Source organism: Otolemur garnettii, unplaced genomic scaffold, assembly GCF_000181295.1.
Source record: "Otolemur garnettii isolate 467f Iridium unplaced genomic scaffold, OtoGar3 scaffold00001, whole genome shotgun sequence".
In the NCBI taxonomy this organism is placed as follows: Eukaryota; Metazoa; Chordata; class Mammalia; order Primates; family Galagidae; genus Otolemur; species Otolemur garnettii.
This window is the reverse complement of record NW_003852396.1, coordinates 275,614-287,237: the sequence shown is the minus strand read 5'-3', so window position 1 is coordinate 287,237 and position 11,624 is coordinate 275,614.

Here is an 11,624-nt window from a genome sequence, read left to right as displayed (position 1 = left end):
CATGAATAAAAGCAGAACATTTGGGTTCAGTCCGGACCGAAATCCCACCCAGCCCCCCACACAGCAGCTGTATGACTTTGAGAAAGCTAATTAACTTACTTCTTAGGAAAGCAGCACTATTATGAAGTAAGGTTGAGTAAGTTAATACGAGTATGACCACAGCTCTGATGTCGCTCACGGCCATTCCAGAAAAAGAGTCCCAAAATTGCTTTGAAGGGTGGACAAGGCACAGGTGTCAGCACAGAGCTCTCAAGGGGAGCACTTCAAGTTTGAAAGGAATTATTGTTTCATTCAGAATACAATGTTGTATTGACATCTGCAATGGGGTGTGTAGCACCTCTTCTTGGATGAGTTCACAAACTTAATTGTCAGACCTTGGATATGGAGGGTGCCAAAAATATATACACACATTTTAAGGAAAAAACTGTATAAAAATTGTAAGACTCAATATATACTAATAACAAAAGATAAATGCAAGGTCACATTTGACTTTTGCAATACAAGAGGTGCTCAATGTGGTAACCACCAGTGTTCCAGACACTTCTGATGATGGTGAGCTACTGCTTGAGCAATGTTACGTGGCTGTCTGGATCTTCCCCTGTGCACCTCACACTTAGTACCATGCATCTCAAACTTATCAGCAAGGTGTGCATTTGTTAGGCACGTGGGGGGGGGGTTCTGTTGCATACGCACAGCTCCATTGCCACTATACTTTCACAACGCTATCGAATTTCAAATACAATTTCAATAATCTTGACCTCCTAGAATTACAGCCATCCTTCTGCCACTTTTTTTGACACTAGCAATCATTTGATTAATGCCATCTTTTGAGAGAATTTCATACCTCATGTTGTTAGCATAATTCATTTCAATTTTAAAAAGTAACACGTACATAACATCTCTTAAAATGCATGTACATTTTTTGTACCCCCAGTAGATAAACATTTAACATGGTGCCCTGACACATAGGAAATGTTCTGCCACGTCTTATGAGGAGACAGTTTGAACTACTATAATCCACTGGTCTCAAACTATCTTGGAAATTGTACAAAACCGGGGATCCTTATTCCTCAGGGGAAGGAAGGGGATTGCACATGTAAAAAATTTTTACTCACAGTGTTAGGAAATTCAAAGATACAAGGCAGTACAATAATAGACTTTAGGTTGCAGATCTGTGTTCCAGCTCTAGACATGTTCCCAAAAGACAGAATAAAGTCCTTAGTTTCATTTATGTTATATATGTATGTGTGTGTGTGTGTGTGTGTGTGTGTATGTGTGTATATATATATTTGTTTTATTGTTTCGGTTTCATTGAGGATACAAAGAATTAGGTTACATTGTTTGCAGTTGTTAGGTAAAGTCCCTCTTATAATTATGTCCTACCCCTAAAAGGTGTGCAATGCACTGTGACCTCCAACCCCCTCCTGCCTCCCCACTCCCTGCTCCCTCTTTCCCCTGCCCCACCTTGAACTGATTTGAGTTTTTCTCTTATGTAGGTATATATTAGTTCATCTACTGGCTTCATATTAGGATTGAGTACATTAGATTCTTGCTTCTCCATTCTTGTGAGAAGAATGTGTTCCACCTCCATCTGGGTTAATACAAAGCATATAAAGTCTCTCTTTTTTAATGGCTGTATAGTATTCCATGGTATACATGTACCACAGCTTGCTAATCTATTCCTGGGTTGGTGGGCAATTAGGTTGTTTCCACATTTTTGCAATTATAAATTGAGCTGCAATTAACAGTCTAGTGAAAATGTCTTTATTATAAAAGGAATTTTTTTCTTCTGGATAGATGCCTTGTTTCTTCTTCTGGATAGATGCCTTGTAATGGGATTACAGGATCAAATCTGTAAGGATTCTCCATACTTCCTTCCAAAAAGGTAATTTGCAATCTCACCAGCAGTGCAAAAGAGTTCCCTTCTCTCTACATCCACGCCAACAACTGCAGCTTTGAGACTTTGTGATGTGGGCCATTCTCACTCGGGTTAGGCGATATCTTAGGGTAGTTTTGATTTGCATTTCTCTGATGATCAGGGATGATGAGCATTTTTTCAAATGTTTGTCAGCCATTTGTCTGTCTCCACCCAAGCAGGTTCTGTTCATACCTCTTGCCCAGTGGTAGATGAGATTGTTTGCTCTTTTTTTGTTGATTAATTTGAGCTCTCTATAGATTCCAGTTATCCACCCTTTGTCAGATTCATACCCTGAAAATATCTTCCCATTCTGAAGGTTGTCTTTTTGCTTTACTTGTTGTGTCCTTAGCTGTACAGAAGCTGAAAGTACTGCACAGCCACATATAAAAGACTGAAACTGGATCCACACATTTTACTACTTACAAAAATTGACTTGAGATCAATAAAAGATTTAAATCTAAGGCCCAAATGTAGGAGAAACTCTTGATGATCTTGGACTGGGAAAAGATTTTATGACAAAGATTTCGGCAGCCATCGCAACAACAAAAATTAATAAATGTCTTTTTTAACAGATTTTAATCATAATCTCATAACTTTTTAAATTTTGAAGGCATCTTGTCTAGTTTGAATTTCTTATTTATTTATTTTAATTTTTTTGGATTAAGAATACTAAGATACTGAGAAGATACTTGGTCTTTCAGGTAAACAGAGAACTCTACCAACTTTGCATTACTGTATCTTAAAAAATAAGTAAATTTTCTCTTTATTGGCCACCCGTCATGTATAAGATAGTCCTTAAATTTCACGGTAGTCCACCTAGGCTCTGCTGCTGTTGTCTGAGATGTATTTATAGCCCCCAGAACTTCATGTTCATTATTCAAAGGCACATGATGGATATCATGACCATTTTTTCCTACATCTTTTAATTAGCATATTGAAATCTGCCTTGCCATATCCATCTGATATTGTGCTATTTAATGGAAAGAGTCTTGTGCAGTGCTGGAGGAGTAACTTCATCAGGTGGGAGCACAAAGGGACAGCAGCTTACTGAATGCCTGTCCCGGGAGCGGCTCCACTCACAGCATCGGGAACTTGTAAATGAACAGAGCCCAGACAGAGATGTGTGCCATTATGAAGCTCACAGTCCAATGACGAAAATGGTCTGTCTTTCAGAAGAACATGGCTGGGGTTGAGAGTTTATCCATGGACAGGGTCAGAGGTAACCTGTAAGTTTTCAGCCATGTGAATGCCATTGGTTAATTTGCCCTAATTTGCTTAAACAGTAGCTAGCCCAGCCTGGGAAGCATTAAACACAAAATGACAAAAGTGTATCTAGACAAAATCCCACCTGTAACCTAGCCCTGGAGTAAGCTACAGGTGGCAGACAGTTAAAGTCAGGCCTTTCTAGGCTTCTCACTGCAAAACATTTTTAAGCTTTTATATTTTACTCTCAGAATAATTTGAGTGACTTTTGAGGAGAATTTGAAGACCTGATCAAAGATTTAGCAGTTTGCTATACATAGAGGGTAACAAGGGACATTAAAAAGCCCCGAAATGTAATATTATTGAAAATGCTTACTGGGAACCCAGAAGCAGAGGTGACCCCAGGTTAGGAAAGCTAGCATGTCACGGGGCTCCGTGGCTCTGAGGAGTTCACCTGCTCTCACTCCAGAATAGCAGTTCAGTGGTGCTGCTGAAGCCTTGAAGGCCAAGAGCAAAGAGACAGCAATACGCCAGGTATCTGCCTTCCCTTCTTTGCTCTTTCTACACAGAAAAACTTTACCCACCTTTGTTACCCTCCAAATCTAGAGCCTTATCCTTGTTCGGCTAAATATATTCTCCAGTTCTTTGCAAAAGGGGAGAAACTTGTCTCATTGTTCCCCGGAGGATTGATCTCAGACTTTGCTTCAGCCCCTTTTTGCTGGAGATGCCAGTGTACCAGGGGCTACTGGTGAAAGGCAGAAGTTATTATATTCATGACATCTGAGGAAGTTAAGTCCACTTCAGTGAGTTGCATCATTAGCTCAAGAGAACAAAATCATTTACTTGTGATCTGGTAATGCCGTGACATTTTCCATATGCGCTCAAAATTCAAAGGCTATGGTATTTTTGACTGGTCAATTGCTTACCTCTTCTCCCAGGGAATGCTTTGATGGACAACAACCTAAACGTCCTATAGCCTGAGTCCTTGGTTTTGTAAACAACCAGGAAATAAATATGGCATTTTTGATAACCAAGGCAGACTCGCAAATAAGCAAAGAGGACAGAACTGTGGGGCTTCTTTGTCAGATTAATTATTTATTTTTCAATAAATAAACTTGTAGCACCCAGAAGACCCTCTCAGCCCAGTCCCATTTATAATATGGTTCGGTTCTTTATTATTTATTTTTTTTGGAACAGAGTCTCACTTTGTCGCCCTTGATAGAGTGTGGTGATGTTATCACAGTTCACAGCAACCTCAAACTCTTGGGCTCAAACAATCCTCTTGCCTCAGCCTCTGGAGTACAGGCACGCAACACCACACCTGGCTAGGTTTTTTGTTGTTTTTTTTTTTCTATTTTTAGTAGAGTTGAGGTCTCACTCTTGCTCAGGCTAATCTCGAACTCCTGAGCTCAAGCAATCCACTCACCTTGGCTAGGATTATAGGCATGAGCCACGGCACCTGACCTATGGTTAAGTTCTTGCTTGAGTCACACAGAAGTCACATTGGGCATATTATCTTTTGTCCTGTGTTCATGTCACAAAATGTAGTTACCTCCTGCAGAGTACAACTGGCCACACCAGCCATGGCTAGAAAGTAAATTCTTCAAGTATTCCGAAGCACTCTGCTGCAGGGCTTCAGCTCTTACATGGGAAAAATGTTTTCTTTTCATTAACTGGCAAATCGTAATTTGTCAGTTAAAAACTTATAGAATGATCCCTGTCTTTAGCTTAGAATAAAGAGAATTTGTTGCGGGCAGGACACATAAAGGTATATATGTGTGTGTGTGTGTGTGTGTGTGTGTACATACATTCACCTGTATGCACCCACACACCCAAATTTTGGAAAAGATCATCTTTCTTCATCTAGAGCAGTGGTTCTCAACCTTCCTAATGCTGTGGCCCTTTAACACAGCTCCTGTGGGGTCACGACCCACAGGTTGAGAACTGCTGCTCTAGAGGGAGGTTAGAATAAAGGATACATTCATGTCATTTAATTTCTCCATGCCCATAGGTTCTCCGTCATTCAACGGCATCACTGAAATGGAGCTCTCTATCTTGGAAAGTTATTAGAGGACTATTGGAGAATATGCTTTGCAAACACAAGTGCAATGAAGATGTTTAATGATAAACTCGCATGTTATCAAGCCCTTGAGGCCTTTTAAATAAAAACAGACTGTCTTGGCAAATGGCACCACGGAATGCAAAACATTAAAATTCAAGTAAATTTCACTTGCTATTTAAAAAAAATGCATTATTGTTGTATGAAACCTTTTAAAAATAACACAAATAGCTAACATCTATTAAGGGCTCACAACAGGAGGGAACTGTTCTAAGCACTTTACACATATCTTTTCACTTAATCCTCATCCAAAAACCTATAAAGTACTAAAAAAAGTGAAATTTGAAGAGTTTTCAAACAGCGACTATACAATATTGAGGTAAAAATAAAGAACAAGAAATTTCAATTTCACCTTATAGAAGTTTTAGGCAATACATTTCAGGTCGCAGCTAAATTTACACTTGCATAATGAGACTGTTCCCATTTGCTTCCATTTCTGGCTATTCTAGTTCCCCATAGACATGTGAATCTCTAGATGTTCATGTCTTCACTGAGAAATAGAAAATGCAAAGTGACAGGTCTTATATATCCAGAAATAACAGTAGTGCTATCTTATCAGGAGCAAGGTTATCACAACCCAACCCACCTACTGCTGCCCAAGAAGACTTTTTTCTTCACCTGATTTGAGATGATCCCTCTGGGCATGGTGAAGTACCTCCTTTAGTCTCTGAGAGCTTGGCAAGCACTAAGAACTACTTCACCTCTCAGATAGGAAATAAGTTCAATGGTTGCTGAGCTCAACATGAACCCGGTACAAACTAGAGAGAGAGAGAGAGAGAGAGGGAGAGTGAGAGTCAGACAGGCAGAGAGAGTTAGAAAGGGAGAAGGACAGTGGCTCCCTCAGGGCGAGGAATATGACACAAAGAATAGAAACCAAGAAAAGTTCAGATCTATTGTGGTTGGCTAAGATTAGCTCTTTCTTTTTTTTTTTTTTGCAGTTTTGGCAAGGGCTGGGCTTGAACCTGCCACCCCTGGTATTGGGGCTGGTGTCCTACTCCTTGAGCCACAGGCACCTCTCCTATGTGTATTAATTTTTTTTGTTAAATCATAACTGTGTACAGTTAAGGGGTACAATGTGGTGATTTGATATACAGTGTGGAATGCTTAAGTCAGACTGATTAACATAACCATCATTGCACTTACTTAGTTGCTGTGGTAAGACATCTATACTATACTCTTAATAGTTTAGAAATATACCATTGCATTATACACAATAGGTGAAGTCCTACCAAATACCCTCCCTCCTGACCCCCACCCCCTCCCTCCCATCTCTCCTCCTTCTTTCTGGACTATAGTTGTGTTTCATCACCTATATGGGCATGTAGGTGACGATACATTGGTTCATAATAGTATTGAGTACAGTGGATACTTTCCCCCCCATTCTTGAGATCAGCTCTTCTAAAGCTAGTGATTAGGGTCTACAGAAACATAACACCAGTTAGTTGTTGAGGCACATTCCACATCTGGCAAGTTGAGTAAAAATAAAACATTTACATACAGGTTTATATTTATAAAACAAAATGGCCTCCTAGTTCCTATACCCTGTCCCCTTTGTACACCAGTGACCTTTAATCTGCCTCCTGACACACAGCCTCCCTCATCCACTTCATCTCTCTCTCTCAACTACTGAGTTCTTGGACAAAAATTCTGGAGAAAATTTAACTTTGATTTTTTGGTTTGTTTTTGCAGTTTTTGGCTAGGGTGGGTTTGAACCTGCCACCTCCAGTATATGGGGCTGGCATCCTACTCCTTCAAGCCACAGATGCTGCCCTTAGCTTTGATTTTTTTTTTTCTTTTATCTTTTTGGTTCATAAACTCTGGGAAATCATTAAACTAGGCCTACAGGCATTAAGTCCAAATGAAGGGTAGATAAAGAGGAAATGGAGAAACCTTTTGTCAGAGTTTTCTTCATAAGCAATTGATGGCACAGACATGTTAGAATCCCTTTAACTTTAAACCTGAGGAGAAAAAGTTTGGATAATACATTACTCATTCTCTAACTTGGAACAAAAAAAAGTTCTGAAAACTTGAGGCTTTTGTAGAGCAGAACTTTCTTAATGAAACATAGGCTGTAAAAATTTTTATGTGTAAATGCTAAAATTGGGGCTTTGTGGCCTAGAGAGTTCTAGTTCTTTCTTTTGGCATGTGTAACTTTCACATCCATCCTAATGAGAGCCCAGGGTAATGTTTTATACTTACAAGTGCTGGACATAGAAAGAAGGAAGGTTGTAGCAACCAGTCTCTTTTGGTTGAAAGAAAGAGAGTTAAAACATGTAACTTACTTCACAAAACTAGCAGTGGGAGGAGATGAGATTGATGAAGGGAATTATTACAAAGACACCAGGGATTGGAAATGAAAACACACCAGAATTTAAGGAACTCTAAATACCAGTTCTCTGCATCTTTTTTCTTCCTGTGCCTTACCCTATCCACATCCCCTCCCGGCTTTCTCACTCTTTCCTCTCTATCTGTTCTGTTCCTTCTTAGTTTTAGTTTGCATATGGTTCATGACATCCTCCCTCAATCTGACTTTGCTGCCAACTGGCTGAGTATCATAGCTTCTCAATGCCAAATTTCTAAGAGCGGAATCCGATTGGCCCAGACTATTATTTTAAGCTAGTCCATACAGATGGATGGCAGGTTAGAGAATGTCTGTGTTTGAGCCATGTGTCTATTGCTTGGTCAACTCATGGGAGACAAGGGGCAATCACATAATATGATTATTTGCAATGAGCCACCAGCAGAAAGATTTACTTAGAGGACGATATGGATGGGATAGGTTGATATAAACATCTTGAGTTTGCTGGCAGAGTTGTGGAAACCAGCTTGTTCATCTTCTTTCTTAGAGAAGCTACTCCCAGCTAACCACAGTAGACAGGACTTGCCCTGGGGCAGAATGTGGACATGGCAACAGCTCCTGTCCCCATTATGCTTTCTTTTAACTTAATCTCCATCATGACCATCACTTTATCCTCATGATTAGCCAAGAACCTAGGAATCTCCAGACATATCTCAAAACATTTGGAATTTTAACTTAGCATACCAGCCAAAGTACTTTTATTATCCCAAGATCACCCAATTGTTTTATTGTGTAACATACCAGTGGGCAATAAAATATTAGAATAGGAAATAATGGATACTTCTTTGCTCACTCTCATAGCATTTTTTTTCAATAGGTATCCAATTAACAAAGATATACAAACTACATTTGGTGAATGTATGCGAGATTTAATCAAGTAGACCTCGTAATGTGGTAACCTAACAGAAAAAATCAGTTCAAAAAATATTTACAATAATAACTGATGGAAAAATGCCAAGATAAGATTGTTACATTGATGCTGATAGCATCAAGCAAGTCTGGGTTCAAATCAGAGCTCTGCCCTTTAATAACTGACCAAACTTTCAATCTTTACAAATTGTAGGTACAATGGAGATAATAGCTACTTCATGGGGTGTTATATGTCTTAGGCGAGATAATACATATAGGTTATTGCGTAATTATTGCCATATACTAAGTACTCATTAAATGGTAGCGGTTGCTTCTATTTCTTTATCTGTGATGATTATTATCACTATCATGAGGATTATGGGGATTATAAAATGTGGATGAGAAATATGTGGGTAATCTTTAAGTAATTCACATAGTCTTAGGAAGATAATGTAGATGTTCTTGTTAGAAATGGTGCACACATGTAACTTGCATCTACACAAATGGAACTCAGCAGAGTGGTGGGCTAAATGTGAAACCCTAAGTGGGAGAACATAAAGTTAAGTGATATTCTTTAATGAGGAAAAGGAGGTTAAAATTCAGGTGAATTTTTAATAGGGATAATAGGTGACCCTTAGAAAAGAAATGTGGAATTGCATCTGGCATGGAAGTTTGTCTGCTGCAATGTAAAAAGTCAGTGTTCATAGGAGTTTTGTAACTGGAACATGAATTGTGTTAAAAGGGGGAACTGAAACATGAGGAAAGGGTCTCTGGTGAGAATACCTAGAATTCACTGTTGGAAACCGAGGGGCAGCTCACTGCTTGGGTTCTCATTTCACTTCTTCGGAAAGACCCAGACTATGTTAGACTGCTCCAGTGTGCGCTCCCTTGCCGTGTTTTCCTTACTCATCACACACTGGCATTATTTGTTTAAAGTCCATCTTCTCTGCCAGGTTATAAATTCTGACTCCCAAGTTCACCTGCATGACTAGCTAAGAGCCTGGCACATGGTGAGTACTCTGCAAACGGAGTGCTGGATGCATGAGTGCAAGAATGACTTAGGTAACAAACAGAGAGTTAGGAGATGATTTCATCATATGCTGTTCTGTATTGTTCTCTAATGTTTATGAAGGTTAATCCTGTCATCCTCTTGACATTGTAAATTGCACTGAAACACAGGAATCCTGCACCACAAGTCTCAACACTATCACCGAGAAGCATCTAGTCAGGGTTAGGGTTGACACAAATGCTCAAGAGATCTTTTGGAGTTTATTGTTAATAATCTTTTTTTTTCTTTCTTTTCTCCATTTTCTATTTATCTTCTGTACCAATAAAGAGATTATATTTCAGTCTCACTATTAGATTATATGCCTGTCATTTGTTATTTTTTATCACCAGGACTTACTGCTTTGTAAGAGTTCAACAAATAAATAAGTGAATAAAGGAATATCTGGACAGTATATATACACACACATACATATACATATATGAAAGCATCCAAACTTGGAGCCTTCCAGAATCTCACAAATTGCTACATGTGGGAATGTATCCTCTCCAGCCAACATTTTGTCTTTGAAATTGCTATCTTTGTTATTATTCATACGAATTTTGAAAGTGCCTTCTTAGTAGCAAGATAAATTTTACATTTGTATGAAATATTTAATGTGTTTATAATTTTAACACAATTTGAGAATTTTCATTGATAATAATGTTTATTTGATTTCAAGTTAACAAGTTCTGATATATTTAATCATTTCATTCCAGGAGCTTTTTTGAGGATCTCTTAGATTCTAAGTAGAAGAAATACTCAGATGAGGTAGACTTACCCCTGAAGACGCCAAAGTCTGGGTGTGTCATAGTCACATTCACATATAGGGAATCTAAAAGTTGAAGTGTAAACTATTCTTTTCCAAGGGCTCCTGCAGTTTCACCTCAGCCCTAAGTGTTAATTTCCTTTAAATCCCTCACAGTAGAATACAACAAATCATAATTTCTCTGTGCTCCCATTAACTACAGCCTATTCCCAAACTTCCTTATTCTCATATGGGTTTTCTATTTTATTCATTCACTCTCCTTTTTTAACACTCAGTACATTTCACAGTGATCTTTCTTTAAAATATAAAAAACTATTTCTCAATGTTCTCACCTTGAGAATTTGGGACAGTGAACTTGGCGTAGCAAGGAGATGAACAAACTAACAGGAGAAATCATCCCTGAGGGAAGAGAGGGAAAGCAACACAATTCTGGGGAGATTTGGGAGTAGTGTTGCTTTTACCTTCTCCCGCCTACCTCCTTGAAAAAAATTCACCTACTTTTCATATACCCTGCTTACTCCAGATTCTCATGGAAGCACCAAGACAAAACACATTCATAGAATTATAGAGCTGGAAGAGGTCTTTGCAGTTCTCCACTTGCAGTGGATTAATCACAGATTTAATGAAGTTTAAACATTACGGTCCGTCAGGAGCATTGGCCCCTTCTGAGGCCAGGGGAGAGGTTCAGGCAACTTACTCACATAGTCATATTTTTAAATACATTTCAAAAATAAGAATTTTAAAAACTATCGGTCAAGACCACAGTTTGTATTCTAACTTACCTGCATCACACTTTCCCTTGTGCTGAAGGCATTGGAGAAACTGTGAGTATCCTTCGTTGATCTAAGAAGTTGAGATGAAACAGAAGTACCTTCAGCTTGTGTTTAGTGGGTCCTATCAGTGTATGGCTGTTATTTTTAGTTGTCCTAGTGGAAGAATGGGTTCTAGGAATACTCCCAGTACCAATGGAGCTAATTTACTAGGTATTAAGCCAGAAAGATGTAGGATCAGAGGTGATTTCATAATACATGTAAGTCTTAGGGCATTCAGCACTGGGAATGTATGCTACAGGAAAGATTAAATTATCTTTCCATTCTCTCTAAAGAAGATAATATTATAAATAATCATTGTCATATGAAGAAGAAATCAGAATATTTAGCCCCAAAAATGTTGCAGGGAAAAAAATGTTGCAGAAAAAGTAATATAGAGCTGTGTCAAGAAGGTAACAAAGGCTCGGTGCCTGTGGCTCAAGAGGCTAAGGCGCCAGCCACATGCACCTAAGGTGGCAGGTTCAAATCCACAGCCCGGGCCCGCCAAACAACAATGATGGCTGCAACCAAAAAATGGCCAGGCGTTGTGGCG